General features: G+C 49.2%; 2 long non-coding RNA genes and 2 other non-coding genes across 7 annotated transcripts in view; 2 read left to right on the forward strand and 2 right to left on the reverse strand.

The window, feature by feature from the left end:
- LOC127040995 (uncharacterized) overlaps window positions 1-23,297 on the reverse strand; it is a 401,696-nt gene that overhangs the window by 97,580 nt on the left and 280,819 nt on the right. The gene's annotated exons all lie outside the window — the stretch shown is intronic.
- TRNAS-GCU (transfer RNA serine (anticodon GCU)) lies at window positions 7,072-7,153 on the reverse strand. The gene has a single exon. It is a non-coding gene; the product is annotated as a tRNA-Ser (tRNA).
- Window positions 9,055-23,297, forward strand: part of LOC127041005 (uncharacterized) — a 367,956-nt gene continuing 353,713 nt past the window's right edge. For 2 of the 4 annotated variants that reach the window (XR_007771588.1, XR_007771589.1), the window contains exon 1: window positions 9,055-9,217. This is a non-coding gene — a long non-coding RNA (uncharacterized LOC127041005). Of the gene's footprint in view, window positions 9,218-14,502; window positions 14,806-23,297 lie in introns of those variants that run through there. The other 2 variants (XR_007771587.1, XR_007771586.1) reach the window with 2 other exon arrangements.
- TRNAW-CCA (transfer RNA tryptophan (anticodon CCA)) lies at window positions 14,268-14,338 on the forward strand. Its single transcript has one exon. It is a non-coding gene; the product is annotated as a tRNA-Trp (tRNA).

Consider the following 23,297-nt stretch of genomic DNA (forward strand, 5'->3'; position numbering starts at 1 on the left):
GGGAGGGGCAGAGCACTGCAACAGAGTTTCTGTAGCCTAGTGGTTATCATGTTTGCTTAATATGCAAAAGGTCCCTGGTTTAAAACCAGGCAGAAACATGATGGCTTCCTTTCCCCAGCTCCTACTGGCCTGTCCCTGCTGTTGTAAGAGCAGCAGTGATTTCTATACTCAAAAGGTCTGTTATACTTCCCCTGCTCCCACTTTTGTCTGGAATGCTTGTGGGATGAATGGGCTGGTAGAAGAGCTTCCAGGTAGACAAGGTGTCTGGGACTCTAATTAGACAGCACTCACACACCCAGAGCATGGACACTGCCCAAAGTGGAGCGTGACCAACCAGATACAGCCAAGTCATCTCTAGTCGCAGGCCATTAGGTGCAGGTCCTTAAAAGGAGAAGGGGCCACATGCTCAGGAGTCACTCACAAGCTTGTACCTCCAGTGAATGCCCTTTGCCTGGATTGCCTGGCCAGTGGTTCTCTGCGTTGTATTTCATTGTGCCTCAGGAAGACTTACCTTCATCGCACAGTCCATAGCTACACTGTGGGACACTTACCTTGCAGAATCCTGACATCTCCAGTGCTGTGCCTGTCCTGGGAGCATGAGTATGCAAGTGTGAGTGTGACACCCCCGCTTCTTCTTTTGAGCTTAGCTATCAATATAATAAATGTGCTGCTTTCTACCAAACTCTGGTGGGTCATTAGTCCACCCTACGCTTACTAGCTGGCCCAATTTTGGGTAACAGCTGCGATAAGCTCAACCCCTGCAGGACAGAGGGTGGTGAAATGAGCTGGGAAAAAACCTTAGCATCAGCAGGTGAAAGCTAGAGGACCTTGGCCAGTCACCTTTTGAAGCCTTGTGGCTTGGTCTCCTCTGCCCTTGGACGTTGGCCTATGGCGGCTGGCTCCTCCTACTGGCTTCCTTTGTGTGACTTGCCAAAGGAGGGAGTGAGGCAGGAATGGGGCAAAAGAGGAAAGTTGAGCTGAGGAAGGCAGGACAGAAGCTAAGCCCATTTGTTCTGCAAAGCCTGAAAAGCCTGGGAAGGTGCAGTTGGCTGCTGGGAGGTAGAATCCTGTGCCTACCTCTTGGCTTCCCAGGGATGGCTACTTGCATCCCAGGAGAAGAAGAATGGTTCTGGGTGAAAGGAAAACAAGCAAAGCTCTGGGAGGAAATTTGGGTGTGGGATGCGGGCTCTGCGCTGGGGGAGCGGGTTGGGGTGCAGGAGGGGTGGCGCTTACCCCGGGCACGGCAGCTCCCAAAGTGACTGGTACACAGAACCCTACGGCAGCAGGTCCTAGGTGGGCCGTGCCGGGGGTCTCTGTGTGCCGCTGCCTGCAGGCGGTGCCCCCAGAGCTCCCATTGGCTGCAGTTCCTGGCCAATGGGGGCTGCGGAGTTGGTACTTGGGGTAGGGGCCATGAATGGAGACACTCCCCCCGCCCCAGGGGATGCCGGGACATGCCGGCCATTTCTGGGAGTGACATGGAGGGATGGAGGCAGAGTGGGCAGGGAGCCACCTTAGTGCTGCTGTCACATCTCTGCACACCCATTAGGGGTGGGGGGGCAGAGGTCATCCATGTGCTGCCTGGGGTAGGGGCACTGCACAGAGCTGCCTCTCCTACTGGGTCTATTACAGGAGGGGAGGGGGGTCTTTTGGCCTGCAAGGTGCAGCAGGTCGGAATAGATGATCACATTGGTCCTTTCTGACCTTAAAGGCTCTGAGTCTAAAAGGGAGAGGGGAGTAAAGGAAGTTTTTAAAAAAAATAAACCAAACATTGTAATACCAGGATAACCCCACCTGCTCATTGTCTAGTCCCACCCCTTTCTTCCTCCATTATGTGTTGAATGACCTGCAGAACATTGATTCTCTCATTCCATTGATAAACTGATGCAATGTGACTGAAATTAAACTAATTCCCAGTAGAGAAAACATTACATCATTGCACTGGCTGGGAATTGAACCCAAGTCAACTGCTTAGAAAGCAGCTATGCTCGCCCCTATACCACCAATGCATCTGGTGAAAATGCTACTTATGCTTGCCCAATGAGGCTAGACAAGCATTGAGGAGATTTTTAGCCTGTTAAAATGAACTGGATTCTCATCACTAAAAAAAAACCACCTCCATCTTCACTTGGGTTTGAACCATCAGCTTTTCAATTAGCCACTAAAAGTCGTTAATCACAAGGTATGTCTACACTACGGGATTATTCTGATTTTACAGAAACCAGTTTTTGGAAACAGATTGTATAAAGTCGAGTGCACGCGGACACTAAGCACACTAGTTCGGTGGTGTGCGTCCATATACCGAGGCGAGTGTCAATTTCCGGAGCATTGCACTGTGGATAGCTACCCCATAGCTATCCCATAGATTCTGCAGTCTCTCCCACCCATTGGAAATCTGGGTTGATGTCCCAATGCCTGATGGGGCAAAAACAGTGTCGTGGATGATTCTGGGTAAATGTCGTCACTCAGTCCTTCCTCCGTGAAAGCAATGGCAGACCATCATTTCGTGACCTTTTCCCTGGATTGCCTGGGCAGATGCCATAGCACGACAACCATGGAGCCCATTCAGCGTTTTTTCACCGTCACCGTATGACTACTGGATGGTGCTGACAGACACGGTACTGCAGCGCTACACAGCAGCATCCCCTTGCCTTTTCAAGTTAGCAAAGATGGTTACCAGCCATACCATCCCGTCTGCTGCTTTGCAAGTTGACAATGACAGTTACCAGTTACATTGTACTGTCTGCTGCTGTCATGCGTGCTCCTGGCCGGCCTCGGTGAGGCTGGCCAGGGGCGCATGGACAAAAATGGGAATGACTCCCCAGGTCATTCCCTTATTTGAGTTTTGTCTTAAGAGAGAGTCAGTCCTGTCTAGACTATCAGGCAAGCCTACTAAAGAACAAGAGAGGCAAACGGCCACTCTGGGTCAGAGCCCCAGACATCCCGCAGAAATGATGAGCTGCATGGCATTCTAGTGGGTGCCCCTGCAACAACCCCACCCGTTGCTTCCCTTCTCCCCAACCCCTCCTGGGCTACTGTGGCAGTTATTCCCCTGTTTGTGTGATGAAGTAATAAAGAATGCAGGAATTTGAAACAACACTGACTTTATTGCCTCTGCAATTAGAGCTCAAAGGGGGCCAATACCGCTGAATTGCTGGCACACTAACCCTAATCCGACATGGCAAATACCAATTTCAGCGCTACTCCCCTCGTCGGGGAGGAGTACAGATATCGGTATTAAGAGCCCTTTATATCGATATAAAGGGCTTTGTTGTGTGGACGGGTACAGGGTTAATGTGATTTAATGCTGCTAAATTAGACATAAACTTGTAGTGTTGACCAGGCCAGAGAGAGCAACAGATTTTCCCTACTGTTTCCCACTCTTGTTTTCTTGACTAGTTCTCCTCCACACCAAGTTGCTCTTTTACTTTATGAGTCTGGCAAGCTCAGTTGGCAGAGCATCAGGCTTTTAATCTGAGGGTTCAGGTCCCTGGTCAGGTGATAAACTACTTTCCAAGATCTTAAAGTGTGTCTCTGGAGTCCTCTTTGACATAACTTTTTCTCTTCAGGATTTTCCCTTTCCTCAGAAGGGCCTTTTTGTGTGTGGGTTTGAAGGGACAATTTCCTGACAGCCCCTCTGTCCTTGCAGCCTGGAGGAATAAAGGCCTCTGGGCATATAGCATGTTACTTCCCTGCACACACACACACATAGAATATCCCTAGGAATTAGAATCACCTGCTGCTTTCCCCTTTCCTGCTGGATCCCCAAATGACAATGCTCTTCAGCCTAAACCCATGTCCCCTCTTTTGCCAGTGCCCCTCAATCCCAAACTTCAGTCCCTCCTATGCAGACTGGTTCTCACTCCCAACCAGAGCCTACTCCTCTTCACCCTTCTCCTCTGTCCCTACCCACGGCCCCCTCAATCCCAACCCACAGGTCCCACCTCCTCACGCTGCTGCTCAGTCCCAACCCACAGCATCCTCCTATTCCCAGTGCCCCTCAATCCCAACCCACATCTCCCTCCTTCCCTCCAGCAGCAGGTGCTTCAGATCCCCTCAGGAAAATTTTCTTGCAAGGTTTCGTGTATGAGTCTGCATGTGGATTTTACAGTATGTTGGAAATATGTTGGATTGCTTACCGAAATGATCACTTTTGCCTGGTGTTGGATTCCCAGTCTCCTTGTTATTGAGGCGGGAGAAATAAAGCGTTGTTATCCTTGTTGTGTAAATTGAAGGCAGCACAACTGTGCTCGACAGACCCCAACTGAGGGACTCATGCTCAGTTCAATAGCACTTACTAGACAGGGAACAGGGGTTAAAAAACCAAATGGGCTGGCACCTGGGTCCTAATACTAAAATTTAGAGGTTAGATCAGTGTTAGGACAGGGTGGCTGTGGTGGGATCAGTGAGTTCCTAGACAACATAGTGAGAATAGTGCCTTCTTATTTTTCCCCCTTTCCAATCAAGATGGCGGGTGAAGTCTACAGAGGCACCTCTGGGTTTGCACTGACTAAGGACAACAGCTGTGAGTGGGGTGCAGAGAGGGGATGGCTCAAGTTAAAGGACTTTTAGTTGCTGGACTTACAAACCATAGGGGGAAGGACACTGCCTAGCTTTTTTGGGGGGTGGGTCTTTTCCTCTTGGTTTATGTTTATGCGTTGGGGCTGCTGACATGACTTCTGCTAACCCTGGGCTTACATTGCAATGCAGACATACCCTGAGAGAGCATCTATAACGTAATAAAAGCAGTGTGGCCCGGCTGGCCTGGATCATCTGACTTGGACTCCTGGGGCTCAGGTTGTGAGGCTAAAAACTGCAGTGTAGACATTTAGGCTCAGACTGGAGCCCAGGTTAGGAGACCCTCACCCTTTGTGGGGTCTTGGAGGCTGGGTTCAAGCCCAAGTGTCTACACTGTAATTTTATAACCCAGCAGCACAAGCCCCACAAGCCTGAATCAACTGACCCAGGGTTTGAGAATAGTGACTTGGGTGTGTTTATGACAGTGCAGACATAATACTACGCTATGTCCACGCCGCAATGAAACACCCAGGGCTGCCCCATTCCAGCTCAGGCTCCCGAGGCTTTGGCCGTGGGGTGGTAAATTTGCAGTGTAGATGTCTCAGCTCAGGCTCAATACTGGGCTCTGGGCCCCCTCAAGGTTGAGAGGGAGTTTAGCAAGTAAAAAAGGTAAAACCGCAATGAAGTGCTACCGTAGACTCAATGGCATTTCTCCATTGGTCTGCCTGCTTTGGGGCAGGGACAATAGCACATCCTGCTGCATTCATTATTTCATAGGGTGGTTTAGGATTTTCATTCTCAGACACTGGGCACAAAGCAGGACTCAACCCTTGGCATAAACTAAATGATCTGGCCGCAGATTCTAGCAGCCACAATGAGCATTTGGTGTGAGAGTTCAGACCTGCCCCTGTCCCAGAGGGAGGGGGTCATCCATGAGGGGACTGGATCACTGACCTACCAGCTCCTAACTCCCAAACGTTCAGTAACTCTGTTATTAGTGCCTGTGTGTGTAATTTAAACCATAAGAAAACCCACACTGGGCTAGACCAAAGGTCCTTCTGACAACAGCCAAGAGCAGGTGCCCCAAAAGCCACTCAACAGGGCAGAACTGGCAGTTATTAACACTGCCTCAAAAGCAGACAGACCAATGGAGAACTGCCATGAGTCCAGGGTAATACTTCCCTGCGGTTTTACCATTTCCACTTGCTAAACTCCCTCCCAATCTTCTGGGCTCCTAGACCTATCCTAATGTTATGTCTACACTATGATTAAAACACCCAGGTCACCTGTCTCAAAGCCCAGGTCAGCTGACTCAGGGTTATGGGACTTGGACTGCAAGACTATAAAATTACAGTGCAGATATATGGACTCAAAGCCAACCTCTGAGACTCCACAAGGGGTGAGGGTTTCTGAACCCAGGCTTCAGTGTGAACACAAATATCTGCACCACAGTTTTTAGCCTCTCAGTTCTAGCTACATGAGCCCAAGTCAGATGACCCAGGCCACCCATGCTGTCATCTTTATCCTGGGAGAGATGGATTCTAAGGGTACGTTCTCATTGCAATGGAAGCCCAGGTGTGGCACGCTGTGCTTAAAGCAGCACCCTGCAAGCCCCATATTCACCACTCTCATATAGTGATGATACGTTTTGAACAAAGTCTGCCTGGTGAGGTATCATTTCAAAAATCTTGAACTGTTCATCTGTTGAACCTTAATGTCTTCTTGCATTCTATGTGCTCACATTGGTTTGGGACGTTATGAAGTTTGCTCTGTGTGCATTACAGAAATATGTTATGAAGTTGGGAAATGCCCCCCACCAGCCTATCAGGTGCGACAAGGGAGGAGCCAGACTCACTGCTGGCCTATTAAAGGTGGCTACAGTCCCAAGGACTATCCCAGGAACCCTGTACAATGCAGACTTCGCCGAGATAACACAGCAACAATGGACATTGCTTGACTCACATCATAGCAAAGGAGCTTTCTAGAAAGTTGGAAGAAACTATGAAAGAGGGGAAGAGACATCATGACTTGGCATCTCTCCCCCACAAATCAACAGCTGGAAACACACCTGGATGACAAAACTGATTCATAAATCAGAAGAGAATAATAATAATAAATTCAAACCAAAGTCCCCAAATAGCTAGTACGGGTTTTTCAGCAGAAAATTTTCAGTTTGGAGAATTTTGTTTTCGCAGTCAGACCTTGCCAAGGGACGCAGGGAGAAAATGTTTGAGTTGCCTCCTTCAGAACAGCTTAGCCTAGACACTCTAGCTGTGTGTCACTGTCATGGCTTTGCTGAGAACTGGGGTATTTTAATAATTTGGGGAGGTCTCAGGGTGTTTGGGGGAGATTATGAGGCTGTTACCTTTTGAGATAAAACTAAGACATACAGGACTAGAGAATTTTTTTTTAGAAATCTGAGACTTAGACATTTTATTTAAAGCAAGGGAGTTTCTGAGCAGGGTTTTGTTTGCAAGAAGCAACATTGTTTGATCTGTCATTGTACCAAAGGGGAAGATGGTTGTCTACAAAGGAAGAGTGAAGACTAAATGCAGCCGATGAGGATGGGATTCGAACCCATGCGTGCAAAGCACAATGGATTAGCAGTCCATCGCCTTAACCACTCGGCCACCTCATCTGACATGTCAGGAAATGGACAGGACGAGAAATCTAAGGCCAGCAGAGATAGGGACACTAAGGTGTTTTTAAATACTAAGCGGAAGCAGGGGCTGAATGAGCTCCCCCCTCACACCTACTGACCAGCTGTGGGAAAGGCTTCAGGAACAGACCATGTTTGCATAGACACACCTGCTCTGCCTAGGTATGCAGCATCATGGGGCCGCTTCCACAAAATGACCAGCTTTGGCTGGTGGCGGGTTACAAATCACTTTAGCACTGAGTGGTATGAAATGTTATTATCCTTCCTGCATGAGTGAAGGGCAGCAGAACATACTTAGTCGGTCCTGATGGGTGAGGAATAGCATTTATTGGACTGCATAGAAGTGATTCAGACCGTCACCCTAAACCAGTGGTCCCCAAACATTTCACACTGTGCCCTCTTATCCATGGCTGTGGGCCCTCGGAGCCACAGTTGAAAACTGGGGATGGGAGTGGGGTGTTGCTTGCTGAAGAAAGGGGTGCAGACAGGGGCAAGGGGGTCGAGACCGAGCTGGAAGTCAGGGGCCCAGGCAGAGGGTGGGCTTGGAAAAAGAGCTGGGACAGAGTTGGGCTGACTCGTGCTCCCTCCATGGGGGCTGGCTCAGCCCCTGAGGTGCCCTATGAATCTTCCTCTTTGTACCCCTAGGAGTCATGCCCCACATTTTGGGGACCACTGAACCCTACACGTTAAGCAGGGGCTAGTGATGCCAAAGCCCAGGGAAAGGGAGAACAAGTGCAGGGGCCCCAGCACTGGAACTAGGCCCCCTCACTTCTGTCTGTGGCTCTGCCCCCTGCCACATCTTCCACCCACGGCCCCATCCACTATGTCACCTCTGTTCCACCACTTCCCCCACTAGACCCACCCTGTCACTCCTTTACCCCTGCCCCACTGTGGCGCCAAGACCAGAGAAGCTCTGTGCCCCTGCTGCAGCCCCCGGGGCGTAGCACGGAGTGAGAGCTCCTCCAGCCCTGGGGCTGACATGGGGGAGACTTTTTCAGGGGGCCCTAATTTCTCCAGGTCCCCTAGTCATGGGCTCCACTGCCCCTTGGTGACACAAGGTTTGGGGAGGCTGAGCCCCCCCGAGCCTCCATAATGTGCTGCCCAGGTTACCGCTGCTCAGTGTGTGGCCAGTCTCTCTGTGTTCTCTGCTGTTTGTGCTGGGGAGCCTGGCTGGCCTTAGGGTTGGGGCCCTCCGGCAGCCGCCCAGGACTTCAGGGGGTCAAAGGGCACTGTGTGCCAGTGCAAAGGTGCTCACTGCTCTCCCCTGCCCCAGTGCTCCTCCGTGGCCCCATAGGGGGTTGGGGGGAGAGAGGAGCAACACTATGTGCTCCATGCGTCCTGGTCACTTTCCCCACCTGGGCTGTGCTGTGAGGGGAGCATCAGAAGCTGCTGCTCTCTGCCCTCCCCTGATGCAGCCTGGCTGAGGAAAGTGACCCAGATGCAGGGAACTCAGATGATGTCGCTTCTTGCCCCCGCACCCCACCCCCGCAGCTCCTAGGGGTGCCCAGAGGAGCAGCCTTCCAGGGAGGAGTGGGCAACAAAGCGAGCTGCTCCATGCACACAGGTCACTGTCCCCACGTGGGTGCAGGATGGGGTGCAGGGGCTAGGGGTGATGGGGGTGCAGGACAGGGGCAATGGCTGGTAGCACAGGAAGGGAGTGTGGGACTTAAGGGCAAAGGGGACACAGTGTAGGGGTGAGGGGGCAGGAGATAGGGGTGAAGGAGGTGCAAGGGTTGGGAGTGCAGGAGCTGGGGGGAAGGGGGAGGGGGATCTTCCAGGGGTGATGGGGAAGTGCTAAAGTACAAGTTTTGCCCAGGGCACCATTTCCCCTAATGCTGATCCTTGATAGCATTTCTTGCTGGAAGGGGGAGAGGAGAGAGATGAGGCGTTTTCTCTTTGTTTCTTTCCTCTCCATTTTCTGCTCCTTCCTTCAATTCCAGAAACCTCCCTTGTGTTTCAGACTGTGCAGTGACGCCCTCCCTACCTCAGGCCTCTGGAGCCTTTGGAGCAGAAAGATCCCAGGAGCTGAGGAGGAATCCAGGGGTGAGTAGCTGGCAGGAAGGAGTCCTAGCAGCTCTTCTGGGAGTGCAGGGGAGAAATGACTCCCCCTTCTCTAGATTCTCCCCGTGTGGCTCTGGGGAGCAGGGAGCGTTGTGTGATAAATTCCATCTAATATCCCCCTCTGATCCAAGCCGAGGGACATCTCAGCTCTGCACGTTCCCCTTGGCAGCACCAAACAAGGGATGTTTTCCACTGCCCAGGAGACCCAGCCAGGGACTGATGTGCTGGAGATATGTTGGGAAAGGGACTGTCTGAATTCCCAAGGCAGGAAACGAACAATCTACAGCGACATCATTAACCACAAACACGCTCTAGCCATGATCCAGCCAGTAGGGAAAGGGGCAGGAATTCTAGCTGTTCAGCCATGGCCACATGTACAGAGCTGCACAGCAGTGAGTGTGCTGGGAAAGCTGGTCTGAGCAAACAATTGGAAATGACCCTTCAATGAGAACAGAACCGGAGTGTAGAAAGGCCCCTGTGTTAAGTGGTTGTGGCTGAGGGCTTAGGGAGCTGGGGTATGACACCATAGGTGTCTTTCTGTGGAGGTTTGATTTTTGCCAGCTAGGAAAGGCTGGTGTGTGGTGTCTTCATGGCTGTACTTTCAGTGATGCAGGTTTCTCTATCCCATTGTTCCACGGGCATCCTACTAGATTGCCAGCTGCCTTTCAACTGCAATGTGGAGACTGTTTGTGTGCGGGGAGAGACAGTGTGTGTGTTGAGGTAGGTAAGACCGGATCATTATTATCCCTACTTGAAAGAGGGAGAAGCTAAGGCTGAGAAAGGAGAATTGACTTGTCTTAGGTCACACAGCCAGTCAGTGGCAGAGTAGGGAAAAGGACTCAAGAGCCCTGATTTTGAAACTAACCATCAGATCTTGAATTTCATACATGGAATGACCTGAGTAAAATGCTCTCACATGAGCTCAAGACCAACAACAGTGCACAGTAATTATTCAGCAAGTTTTTGAGGAGAACTGCAATGTTAGAGAGAATCAGGAACTGCTCAGAGACCATTAATGCAGAGAAGCAGCAAACTTCTTCAAACACATGACTGGTTATGACTTATTTACTTGGTCTTAAAAGAGAAGAAAAAGGACCTGAGTCTCCTCCTTGTCAATAACCCCCTGCTCAGCCAATCAGGGTAGAGACTGAGGAAGGGAGGCTGAGGATTCTCACCAGAGAGCCCAAAGGATGGACAGGTCACTGGTGGGGATCACTGCCCGAGCACTATCTCAGCCGCACATTTTTGGGTAGACCTCCCAGAGTGGGAGCTACAGAGCACTCCCCCGCAACACACACACACGCACCCCCGAGGGGACACTAGAAGCAAGAAAAGAAGAGAAAGGAGGAAGGGATGGATGGAGGAAAAGGTGAAACAAAAAGGACAAACTCTAATGTCCCCAGTGATTCTAAGGGACAAAATCTCAGGTGTAGAATAAAATTCAGCCTCCTTAAGCTTGTGTTTTCCATGCCTAGAATTCAACTGTCACCAGATGGATCAGACTGAACAGGTTTCAAACCTCGAGGAGGCTCTTACCTTCTAAACAGGGATGGCTGTTTTCTAGTAAAATCAGGAAAAGGGAAGGAGAAAACTTGAAAGAAGTTCCTCCTGGTGCTCACGTACGTGAACCCGAATACTCTCTCAGTCCTCAAAGAGAGACCTGGAGAAGGAGACTTGCTGAAGCAAAGCCACAGGGGTCTCTGAGGTTTCCCTGGCCCCTCGCCCCTGTCCTGCCTGGCTGATGTCAGCATCTCTCTGTGAGGTCATCACTTCCCCACCACCTTTGACCAATAGTCTGAGGTCCTGCAAAAGGCTTTTGTGATGTCACTGCCACACCCCTCCCTTGCTGTGCTAATGTCCTGCCCCTGGCCAGGCACTTTGGAGGTTTGAACTACTCCCTGTGAATCACCCCACTCAAGGAGCGTTCATTCTAGGAAGCAAGCCAGTAGTTTTGGATCATCTGCAAATTTTGTCACCTCACTGCTCAGCAGATCATTTATTAATATGTTGACTAGTCCTGGTCCGAGTACAGACACCACTAGATACCTGTTTCCATCCTGAAAACTGACCATTTAGTCCTACCCTTTGTTTCCTATCTTTTAACCAGTTATTGATCCACGTGAGGACCTTCCGGAGGTGAAAGTAAGCCAGTATGTTACGGTATGGGGTACTGGCAAGAGCGAGTACGCTGTGCCAGCCCAGCCCGTCTTCCCCAGGCTGGTGATTTAAAGAGTCCACGGCTCCCTGCTGCAGTCGGAGCCCCGGGCCCTTTAAATCACCTCCCAAGCCCCCCTGCCGGAGCCCCGGGGAGCAAATCACTGCCGTGGATGCTGCTCTCTCCCGCTATGCGAACACAGAGCAGGGGCGGCAGAAGCTTCCTTACAGTGGGAGGGGGCACTGTTATCCGAAATGTGGCACCCCCATGACACTCCTTCCTTAAGGACCCCCACTCACAGCACCTCTCCCCTCGAGGCCACACCCACAGAACGCCTCTTCCCCAAGACTGCACTCTTCCCCGCCTCCATCATTTGTCCTAACAGCCAGTAAAGAGTGGTGGGGCCATGGCCCTCTAACCCCCCTGTTCCAGCACCCCTGACACAGAACTAAGCAGGCAGCAGTGTGTACGTGTATGTGTGTGTGTGTGACAGAGAGTGCTGGGCTGTGCTGAGCTGAGCCAGTGAGAGAAGCGGGGTTGATGTCGGGGCTGTCCCCTGCCTCAGGACTGGTTGCTTCCAGCAGCTGTCTGAACTTAGAGACAGTGTGCCGACACACTCACTCTTCTGCAACACACACACTGTCTCTCCTCCCCACACACACATGCTCTCTACCCCACCACGCACATTGCAGTTGAAAAGCAGCTGGCAATCTAGTAGGATGCCCATGGAACAATGGGATAGAAACCTGTATCATGTGATGCTCTACCAGCCCGTGAGGCATTGCAAACCCTTCCCAAAGCACCCTGCAGCCAGTTGCACAGTGGGATAGCTACCACAATGCACTACTCTCTGTGGCCATTCAAGAGATGCTAACATGGATGTGCTCTGGTGACACAGGGTGGACATGCAACAGCTGTTCAATTAAAACACTTTAACTAAAGCCATGTTACTCTTTCATGTAGATGTAGCTTGAGAGTGAGACAAGACCCAGCTCCATTGAAATTAAAGGACCACAACTTCCTCTGTGGTTGGCAGGACTTGAATCTGCACAGGGAGACCCCAATGGATTTCTACTCCATCACCTTAACCACTTGGCCACAACTACTTACTTGATATGTGGCTCTCACTGCACTCTAGTTCTGTTCCACTGAGTGATCAGTTCCTGTTGTTTCCTCAGACCAGCTTCCACAACGCACACACTGCTGTGCCGTTGTGTAAGTGTGTCCATGGCTGAACAGCAAGAATTCCTGCTCCTTTCCCTTCTGGCTGGAGCATGAGGAGAGTGTGTTCGTGGTTAATGACGCTGCTGTAGATTGTTGTCCATTTCCTGCCTTGATAATTCAGACAGTCCCCTTCCCGCCATATCCCCAGGGCTTTGCCAGGGGGTTGGTGGCTCCTTTCTTTCCTCACCCTGGAGTAAACTCAGCTTTTTATTCCATCCTTGATGTTTCAAGGAATAACAGCAGATGACCAAAGAAAGAGGTAGACAGGGTGGGTCTCAGGGGAGGGGCAGAGAGGTGTGGGCGGTGGGCAGGTCAGGCCAGGGGAGGGGGCAGAGAGATGTGGGTGGTGGGCAGGGCAGGTCTCAGGGGAAGGGTCAGAGAGGTACAAGCAGTGGGCAGGGCAGGTCTCAGGGGAGGGTCAGAGAGGTGCAAGTGGTGGGCAGGGCTAGTCTTAGGGGAGGGGGCAGAGAGGTGTGAGCGATGGGCAGGGCAGGTCTCAGGGGAGGGGCAGAGATGTGTGGGTGGTGGGCAGGGTGAGTCTCGGGGGAGGGGGCAGAGAGGAGTGGGTAGGGTGAGTCTCGGGGGAGGGGGCAGAGAGGTGTGGGCAGGGCAGGTCTCAGGGGAGGGAGCAGAGAGGTGTGGGCAGGGGGGTCTCAGGGGAGAGCTCAGAGAGGTGTGGGCAATGAGCAGGGTGAGTCTCAGGGGAGGAGGCAGAGAGGTGTGGGCAGCAGGCAGACCTTGGGGTAGAGGAGGAGAGGCGCGAGGAGGCCTGGGAGGAGGCAAGAGGAGTGAGCACAAGGTGGACCAGAAGGACTCAGCCAAAGAGGAAGAGCAGGGGTAGGAAGCGGCCGAATGGGAGTGAGGGCAGAGCACAGATGGGGCCTCAGAGGGAGGAGAATGAGTGAAGGGGGTGGAGTGGGGGGACAGCACCTTGGTCTGGGCAGGGCTGCCCAGAGGATTCAGGGGGCCTGGGGCAAAACAATTTCAGGGACCCCTTCCATAAAAAAAGTTGCAATACTATAGAATACTATATTCTCATGGGGGCCCCTGCAGGGCCTGGGGCAAATTGCCCCACCTGCCACCCCTCTGGGCGGCCCTGCCCTCAGCCTCTTCTTGTAACTCCTCTGTCCCCTAATAATTTTTGTTGCCCTCCCCTAAACTATCTCCAATTTGTTTCTGTATTGGGGGAGGGGCGCGAAAACTGTACGCAATGCTCCAGATGTGGCCTCACCAGTGCTGAATAGAGGGGAATAATCACTTCCCTCGATCTGCTTGCAATGCTCCTACTAACCTAGCCCAATCTGACCAGTTCCCCATATTGAATGCAGACACAGCAACATTTGATAAATTGGTTCCTGTCCATTCAGGAGGTTATTTCCCACCTATTTATAAATAATGAAGATGCTCTAAGTGGAGGGGAGAGAGCTGTTCCGTCCGTGTAGTTAACCCATCTCCCCAAGAGGTGGTAGCTATGTCAGTGGGGGGAGCTATGCTGGTGTATGTGCAAGCTGTGGTGTCTACATGTGTATATAAAGTTTAATCAAACCCCATTTTTAAAAACCCTGTGGTCTTGGAATAGAAAAGGAGCTCTCTGAGGCAGAGCCTGTCCTTCAAAATCCTTAAGATCACTGACTTGCCTTTGTAAATGTTGTCGGGGCATAGCTCAGTGGTAGAGTGTTTGACTCCAAATCAAGTTGTTCTTGGTTCAAATCCAAATGCTACCTTACAAACCTGTTCTTTCAATAAGTGATTCTATTTCCAGTATGTTCAGGAGCTCCACTAAATAGGGGTCCCTGAAATGAATAGACACACTCAATATTCTCCTGTGCAAATGCATAAAAACCTAGCAAACATGTCCCTCTGCTGAACTCAGTTCCAATCCTCTAAGTGTCTAGGTTTGTTTTCATCAATTAAACAAAGGCACATGAAGACACATTTGCAGGTCCTTGGCCTCCATGGGCTACAATGTGCAGAAGAACAAGAACCACATCCACTTGGGAGGAATGGACTAGTCTGTATTACATTTGGTAAGTAAGTTGCCATTGGGACTGAAAACTCTACTGGAGGTGGACAGGAGCCCGTTACAAAAATAAAATAACCAAGATTTACCAAACTCCCTGTTACACGTTCAATCCTCTGTTTGTGCACACGGCATCAATTGGGGCTCTAATAAATGGCAGCCTTCCTTTAACACAGATCGTTGTTCCTTGTGACTTTCAGATGCATTCGAATGGCAGCTGTTTAGAGGTCATGTGCTGCTAGTTCATGAGCAGCAGCAGATTCTCTGTATGTTTACCAACCATAGAGCTGAGTGTGTCTCAATCCAAGTAACTGCAGAGTTAGTGTAGTACAAGACAGTTAATTGCACAATCTCACTTTCCAGTCTCATTGATCATTTGGGTAGAAACAGCAATGGTTTGGTGGTTTTTGTTTTTTTTTCCCCTTCATTTTCTCCTAAGGAATGTGTGATCTTGAGCATGTTATTTTAAGTTCCCTGCGGGTCAGGAAAATTCCATCTCCTTGAAATAGGTGGGGAAGTGACCTGTTTGTGTAATCTAGAATAACGGAGCTTTTATAAAGCAGTTTTGCCTTTAATATACTGGGATAAAGATAGTAAATAGTAAATTCCACAGCCAGACACCAGGCCAGGATCAATTGATGGGGCCAGGATCAATTAATTAGAGGAGAAACAAACTCTTGGGAAGTAGATGTAATTTGTCCCCAAACCTTTCTTTATTCTCATATGCTCTCAGGGATTCTCTCCTAGAGGGCAGAGTTAAGGTTATCTGGGCATGTACCCTCACTCTGTATTCCCTGTTTTTCCAGAATTTGAGTTTTACTGAACTCGATGTTCTGGAAGGTAAGAGATATTCACAGTCAAAGTTAACTCTGTGTTAATAAAGGTTTTGTTAGTGGCAAATAATGAGACTAATCCCTCACTGCAGTAATTCCACTGACTTCAGTGTACTCTTCCTCATTTCTAATTCCAAAAAAATAAGCTAATTAAAACAACCTTGAGAACTAAAATGCTGTGAGAAAATGGAAATTTTAGTTGCTCAAATAATTCAGTTTCTTCTGTGTCTTGTGTGTGTGTAAATGGCACAACATGTTAATTTATAAGCACATCTTTCTTAACTTCTTCAAATATTCTGTAGTACATTAACTAGATCAAGTGGGTTGTTCAATGCAGTGAGGTTTTCATGCATTGCTCAAAACATATTTTTCATGTTGTGTAAATGAACACAACTCATTGAATACAAAATTGTGTATTTCATGCCGTGAACTGAGTTGGTTGGTCAAATTAATAGGCTTGTTTTTTTCTCTGTCTCTCTCCATGAAAAAAGGAAGAAACCATGAAAATACCCATGGAGAGAGGGTGTTTCTGAGAGCTGGGGTAGATATGGAGATATTTATGAAAGGGGGAGAGGCCAAAGTAGGGCCTTAGCTGGAACAAATGGGGAGGTTTTTTGTGCAGTTTCATTTCAGCCAGCCTCACATCCTGTAGTCCCTACTTCCCCACCCCACCAACAAAGCCACCTGTGACTCCTGAGACAGCCCCACTGCAAAAACTGCAGAGCCCTCAGCACTCCCTCTCCTAGCTGGATCCCCTGGCAGCCAGAGCTCTCCGCAGAACTGCTGTGGTTGCTCTCCTGAGTGTCTGATCAAGGATGGCTACCGGCTTCTCCTGAGAATGCAACTGAGAAATGACTCACCCTTCTCTAGATTCTCGCCTCTGGGCTCTGAGAAGCAGGATGGGCCCTGTATGATAAAGTCCATGCAACATTCCCTTCACATCCCAACCCTGCTATGTCACCGGTAGCCTGCTGTCCCTGGGTAGCAGCAAAGGATGTTTCCCATAATTCAGGAGACCCCAGCCTGGGGCTAAAGTCAGCCCAGCCCAGACCCCACACCCTAAAGTGAATAAGAAAAAGTTATTTACTTGTTCCCATAATATAAGAACTAGGGAACACCAAATGAAAGTAATGGGCAGCAGGCTTAAAACAAATAAAAGGAAGTTCTTCACACAATGCACAGTCAGCCTGTGGAACTCCTTGCCTGAGGAGGTTGTGAAGGCTAGGACTTAACAGGGTTTAAAGACAACTAGATAAATTCATGGAGGTTAAGTCCATTAATGGCTGTTAGGCAGACCATGGAAGGAATGGTGTCCCTAGCCTTATGTTCTTATGAAGGGAGTTAAAAAGCACTGTAATGGAGTTTCTGTAGTGTAGTGGTTATCATGTTTACCTAACACGCAAAAGGTACCTGGTTTGGAAACAGGTGGGTTTGCTTTTTCTGCCTGTCCAGCAAGGCACTCCTACTGCTGCCACTGGCCTGTCCTTGCGATAACCCCAACCCCCGCATGGCAGAAGGTGGTGAAATGAGCTGAGAAAAAGCCTTGGCATCAGCGCAGGAAAGCTGGAGGATCTGGGCCAGTCACCTTTTGAAGCCTTGTGGCTTGGCCTCCTCTGCCCTGGGAGGTTGGCCTATGGAAGCCGGCTCTTCCTGCTGGCCTCCTTTGTGTGACTTGCCAAAGGAGGGAGTGAGGCAGGAATGGGGCAAAAGAGGAAAGTCGATCTGAGGAAAGCAGGGCAGAAGCTAAGCACCTCTGTGTCGCTAAGTGGGGTTAGTAGCGCTCCACCATTCGTTCTGCAAATCCTGGGGAGGTGCGGTTGGCTGCTGGGAGGTAGAATCCTGTGCCTACCTCTTGGCTTCCCAGGGGTGGCTACTTGCAGCCCAGGAGAGGAAGGATGGTTCTAGGTGAAAGGAAGACAAGCAAAGCTCTGGGAGGAAATTTGAGTGCGGGGTGCTGGCTTTTTGGTTGCTGGACTTACGAACTGTAGGGGGAAGGACACTGCCCAACTTATTTGGGGGTGGGTCTTTCCCTCATGGTTTACATTTATGTGCTGGGGCTGCTGATATGACTTCTGCTAACCCTGGGCTTACATTGCAATGTAGACTTACCCTGAGAGGGCATCTGTACTGTGACAAAATCCCTGTGGTTCGGCTGGACTGGATGATCTGATTTGGGATCCTGGGACTCAGGCTGGAGCCCAGGCTCAGAGACCCTTACCCCTCTTGGGGTCTCCGAGGCTGGGCTGAAGCCCAAGTGTCTACACTGTAATTTTATAACCCTGCAGCACAAGCCCCACAAGCCTCAATCAACTGACCTAGTGTTTGAGAATAGTGACTTAGGTGTGTTAATGGCAGTGTAGACATAATGCTAGGCTATGTCCACGCTGCAATGAAAGACCCATGGCTGTCCCGTGCCCATGCAGGCTTCCAGGGCTAGGGCAATGAGGTGGTAAATTTGCAATGTAGACATCTCAGCTCAAGCTCAATATCGGGCTCTGGGAGCCCTCAAGGTTGGGAGGGAGTTTAGCAAGCAAAAAAGGTAAAATGGCAGTGGAGTATTACCCCGGACTCAATGGCATTTCTCCATTGGTCTGTCTGCTTTGGGGCAGGGACAATAGCACATCCTGCTGCATTCGTTATTTCAAAGGGCGGTTTAGGATTTTCATTCTCACACATGGTGCACAAATCAGGACTCAAGACTTGGAGCAAACTAAATGAGCCGCTCACAGATTCTGGCAGCCACAATGAGCATTTGGTGTGAGAGCCCAGACCTGCCCCTGTCCCAGAGGGAGAAGGGTCATCTGTGATAGGCTGGAACACTGACCTATCAGCTCTTAACTCCCAACTTTCAGTAATTCTGTTATCAGTGCCTGTGAGTATAATATAAACAGCCATACTGGGCTGGACCACAGGACCCTCTAGCTCTGTGTTTTGTCTTCTGACAGTAGCCAATACTAGATGCCCCAAAAGCTAATCAACAAGGCACCATTGAGAGTTGAACTCAAGATCTCCTCTTTACAAGGCAGATGCTTTAGCCAGCTAAGCCATGGTGCATGCCTGTGGCTAAAAAGCAGTGTCTGCCCACACCTGACTCCCTGCCATCCCCACTGGGGCCTGAAAAGCTTTGCTTGTGTTTGGATTCTGCAAAGCAGAGGAGCAGGTGAGGTTTTTCTTGCAAGTTTGTGTGTGTGTGAATCTTTGGCCAGGTCTGCACTACAAAGTTATTTCAGCATCATTATATTGCTCAGGTGTGTAAAAAACACACAATGCTCCCTCGGTCAGCAGATTTTGACTGGTGCACACACTGCAATACATCTGGGGTCAAAATTGCCCTGTTTTGCTGACAAAAGAAAACCACCTTGACAAGAGGCCTAGAGCTTTGTGCAGCAAACCTGAAGTGACAAATTGTCAGTGTAAATGTCGCTGGTCATTATATCACCATAACTGGCCTCCACCATTATCCCATAATGCCTGCCGTAAACTCACCTGTCCTGCATTCCTGCTACAGAGGCTGGGCCCCTCCCCTTTCATAGCTCCAGAAAGTTCTGACAATCTATCTGCACTGGGATTAGGTTGATATACTGCATTGCCAGCCTAAGTAATGTAATTACACCAAACCTAATTTTGTAGTGTAGACATGTCCAAAGAATCACACACACACCTTGGGAGCAAAACTTCACCTTCTCCTCTGCTTTACAGAATCCAAACACGAGCAACACTTGTCAGGGCCCAGTGGGGATTGGCAGAGTCAGGTGTGGGCAAATAGAGTGTTTTAAGTAACAGCAGGTACCATGGCTTAGATGGTCAAAGTGCCTGTTTTGTAAACCAAAGATCCTGGGTTCAACTCCCAGTGGTAACTTAAGAAGTGGCTTTTGGAGCACCTGGTATTGGCTACTGTCAGAAGACAAGATTCAGAGCTAGATGGACCTATGGGTTAAATTACACTCACAGGCACTGACAATAGAGTTACTGAAAGTTTGGGTGTTAAGAGCTGATAGGTCAGTGGTCCAGTCCCCTCAATGTGGTTTTACCATTTCCACTTGCTAAACTCCCTCTCAACCTCTATAAAATTACACTGAAGACATATGGGCTTGAGCCCAACCTCTGAGGCCTCATGAGGGGCAAGGGTTTCTGAACCCAGGCTTCAGTGTGAACACAAATATCTGCACCACAGTTTTTAGCCTCTCAGCTTTAGCTCCATGAGCCCAAGTCAGATGACCCAGGCCAGCCATGCTGCCATCTTTATCCCAGGAGAGATGGACTCTAAGGGTACGTCTCCATTGCAGTGGAAGCCCAGGTGTGGCACGCTGTGCTCAAAGCAGCACCTGGAAGCCCCATATTCACCACTCTCATATAATGATGACATGGTTTGTACAAAGTCTGCCTGGTGAGGTATCATTTCAAAAATCTTGATCTGTTGAACATTAATATCTTGTTGGATTGTGTGTGCTCACATTGGTTGGAAACACACCTGGAGGGCAAAGACTGAACTGAACTGATTCAGAAATCAGAAGAGAATAATAACAATAATACTTTCAAAACAAAGTCCCCAAACAAACTAGTATTGGTTTTTTGGCAGAAAATTTTCAGTTTGGGGAATTGAGTTTTCTCAGTCAGACCTTGCCAAGAGAAGCAGGGAGAAAATGTTTGAGTTGCCTCCTTCAGAACAGTTTGGCCTAGACACTAGCTCTGGTTCACTGCTCTGGCCTTGCTCGGGTTGAGGGTATTTTAATAATTTGGGCAGGTCCCAGGATGTTTGGGGGAGATGATGAGGATGTTACCTTTTGAGATAAAAACTAAGAAATACACCACTAGAGAATTTTCTTTTTTAAGAAATCTGGGATTTAGACATTTTATTTAAAGGAAGGGAGTTCTGAGTTGGTTTTTGTCTGCAAGAAGCAACATTTTTTGATCTGTTGTTGTACCAAAGGGGGAAGATGGTTGTCTACAAAGGAGGAGTGAAGACTAAATGCATCCGATGAGGATGGGATTTGTACCCATGCATGCAGAGCACAATGGATTAGCAGTTTACCACCTTAGCCACTTGGCCACCTCATCTGAGCTGTCAAGAAAGAGACAGGAGGAGAAATCTAAAGCCAGCAGAGATAGGGACAATAAGAAGTTTTTAAATACTAAGCAGAAGCAGGGGCTGAATGAGCTTTCCCCGCACATCTAGTGAGGAGCTGGGGGAAAGACTTCAGGAACAGATCGTGTTTGCATAGACACACCTACTCTGCCTAGGTATGCAGCATGATGGGGCCGCTTCCCCCAAATGACCAATTTTGGCTGGTGGTGGGTTACAAATCACTTTAGCACTGAGTGGTATGAAGTGTTATTATCCTTCCTCCATGAGTGAAGGGCAGCAGAACATACCTAGTCTGTTTTGCCCAGGGCACCATTTTCCCTAATGCTGCTCTGAGCAAACAATTGGAAATGACCCTTCAGTGAGACCAGAACCATAGTGTAGAAAAGCGCCTTTGTTAAGTGGTTGTGGTTGAGTGCTTAGGGAGATGGGTTAAAAAACAACAGGCATCTCTCTGTGGAGGTTTGATTCTTTCCTGCTAGGCAAGGCTGGTGTGTGGTGTCTCCATGGCTGTATTTTCAGTGTCTGATAACCCATGGTGCCCCAGGGAGCCAAGTCTAGACATATTCAGAGGCTCTATGCCAGGGTATCTCAAACTTCCTTTCACTGCAACCCCCTTCTGCTGAAAAAACCCTTACTACATGGGCCTGGAAAGAGGGACCAAGCCTCTCCACACTGAGCAGAGGCAGAGCAGACAAAGCCTGAGCCCTGCCCCAGCTGGGGGAGGGCAAAACCAGAGCTTGAGGGATTCAGCCCTGGGTGGTGGAGCTCAGACTTTTGGCTTCAGCCCCAGGCACCAACAAGTCTAATGCCAGCCCTGGCAACCCCATTAAAACAGGGTCACATCCCACTTTGGGGTCCTGACTCACAGTTTGAGAATCACTGCTCTATGCTGAGGGGAGAGAGTTTTCCTTTGCGTGTAGTTAATCCACTTCCCCAAGAGGTGGCAGCTATGTCAGTGGGAGAACTATAACGGTGGGTGTGCAAGCTGTGGTGTTTACCACATTTAAGAAATTTAATCAAACCCCATTTTTAAAACCACCTGTGGTCTGGGAATGGCAAGAGACCTCAATGAAGCAGGGTTTGTCCTTCAAAGTTCTGGAGATCACAAATCTGTACTCCTGTCATGGGGGTATAGCTCTGTGTTAGAGTGCTTGACTGCAGCTCAAGTGGTCCTCCGTTCCAACCCCAGTGTTCTCTTATAACCTTCTTTCTTTTTTTTTAAAAAAGGAAAACATTTTCATTTCCATTCTCCATTATGTTCAGAAGCTCCACGATATGGGAGTGCTTGATATGAATGTAAACACTCAACATTTCGCTGTCCAAATGCATAAAAACCTAGCGAAGCTGTCCATCAGCTGAAATCAGTTCCAATCCTCTAAGTGTCTAGTTTATGTTTTCATCAATTAAACAAAGGTATCATATGAATGTGCATTTGCAGATCCTTCTTCTCCAGGAGCTATGTTGTGCAGAAGAACAAGAACCACATCCAGTTGGGGTTCAGGATTCTGATGAGCAAAGAGCCAACAAATGTTCTGAGGGCTGGAAAAAATGCCTTCTAGTGAGCTCTTGAACAAGCTCAACCTGTTTAGCTTATCAAAAGAAGATTGAAAGGTGACTTCATTGAAGTGTTGAAGGGCCTTAATGGAGAGAAAAGGTTGTATATTAAAGGGCTCTTTAATCTAGCAGACAAAGGCATAAAAAGACTCAGTGGCTGGAAGGTGAAAAGAGACAAATTCATATTACAACTAAGACACAAATAGTCAACAGCGAGGATGATTCACCACAGGAACAAGCTACCAAGGAAAGTGATGGATGTTCCATCTCCTGATGTCATTCAATGAAGACTAGATGCCTTTTGGAATGTGTTTGCCCCAAAAGTAGCTCTTGTGTCATACAGGAGGCCTGTGATATGCAGGGGGTCACATTAGATGCTCTAATGGTCTCTTCTGGCCATAAAGTTTACTAATTTCTGAAAAACTGAGTGTAGCATTGGGAGCAGCGTCTGATATTTTACTGTCTAGCCAGCTTGTTGCCTAGAACGAACGTTCCTTCAGTGGGGTGATCCACAGGGAGTAGCTCAAACCTCCAAAGTGTCTGGCCAGGGGCAGGACATTAGCACAGCAAGGGAGGGGTGTGGCAGTGACATCACAAAAGCCTTTTGAAGGACATCAGACTATTGGTCAAAGGTGGTGGGGAGGTGGTGACCTCACAGAGAGATGCTGACATCAGGCAGGCAGGACAGAAGCGAGGGGCCAGAGAAACCTCAGAGACCCCTGTGGCTTTGCTTCAGCAAGTCTCCTTCTCCAGCTCTCTCTTTGACACCTGAGAGAGTATTTGGGTTCACGGACGTGAGCGTCAGAAGGAACCTTTTTCCAGTTTTCTCCTTCCCTTTGCCTGATTTTACTAGAAAACAGCCATCCCTGTTGAGAAGGTAAGAGCCTCCTCAAGGTTTGAAACCTGTTCAGTCTGATCCATATGGTGATAGTTGAATTCTAGGCATGGAAAACACTAGCTTAAGGAGGCAGAATTTTATTCCGCACCTGGGATTTTGTCCCTTAGAATCACTGGGGACATTAGGGTTTGTCCTTTTTGTTTCATATTTTCCTCCATCCATCCCTTCCTCCTTTCTCTTTCTCTCTAGCTTCTTTTGTCCTTTCACCTGTTCCCCTCCCAAAACCAGGAGTGAGGTCCATCCAAAAATGTGCGGCTGAGATAGTGCTCGGGCAGTGATCTCCACCTGTGAC

The sequence above is a fragment of the Gopherus flavomarginatus genome (genome assembly GCF_025201925.1).
Source record: "Gopherus flavomarginatus isolate rGopFla2 chromosome 13 unlocalized genomic scaffold, rGopFla2.mat.asm SUPER_13_unloc_1, whole genome shotgun sequence".
Classification (NCBI taxonomy): Eukaryota; Metazoa; Chordata; order Testudines; family Testudinidae; genus Gopherus; species Gopherus flavomarginatus.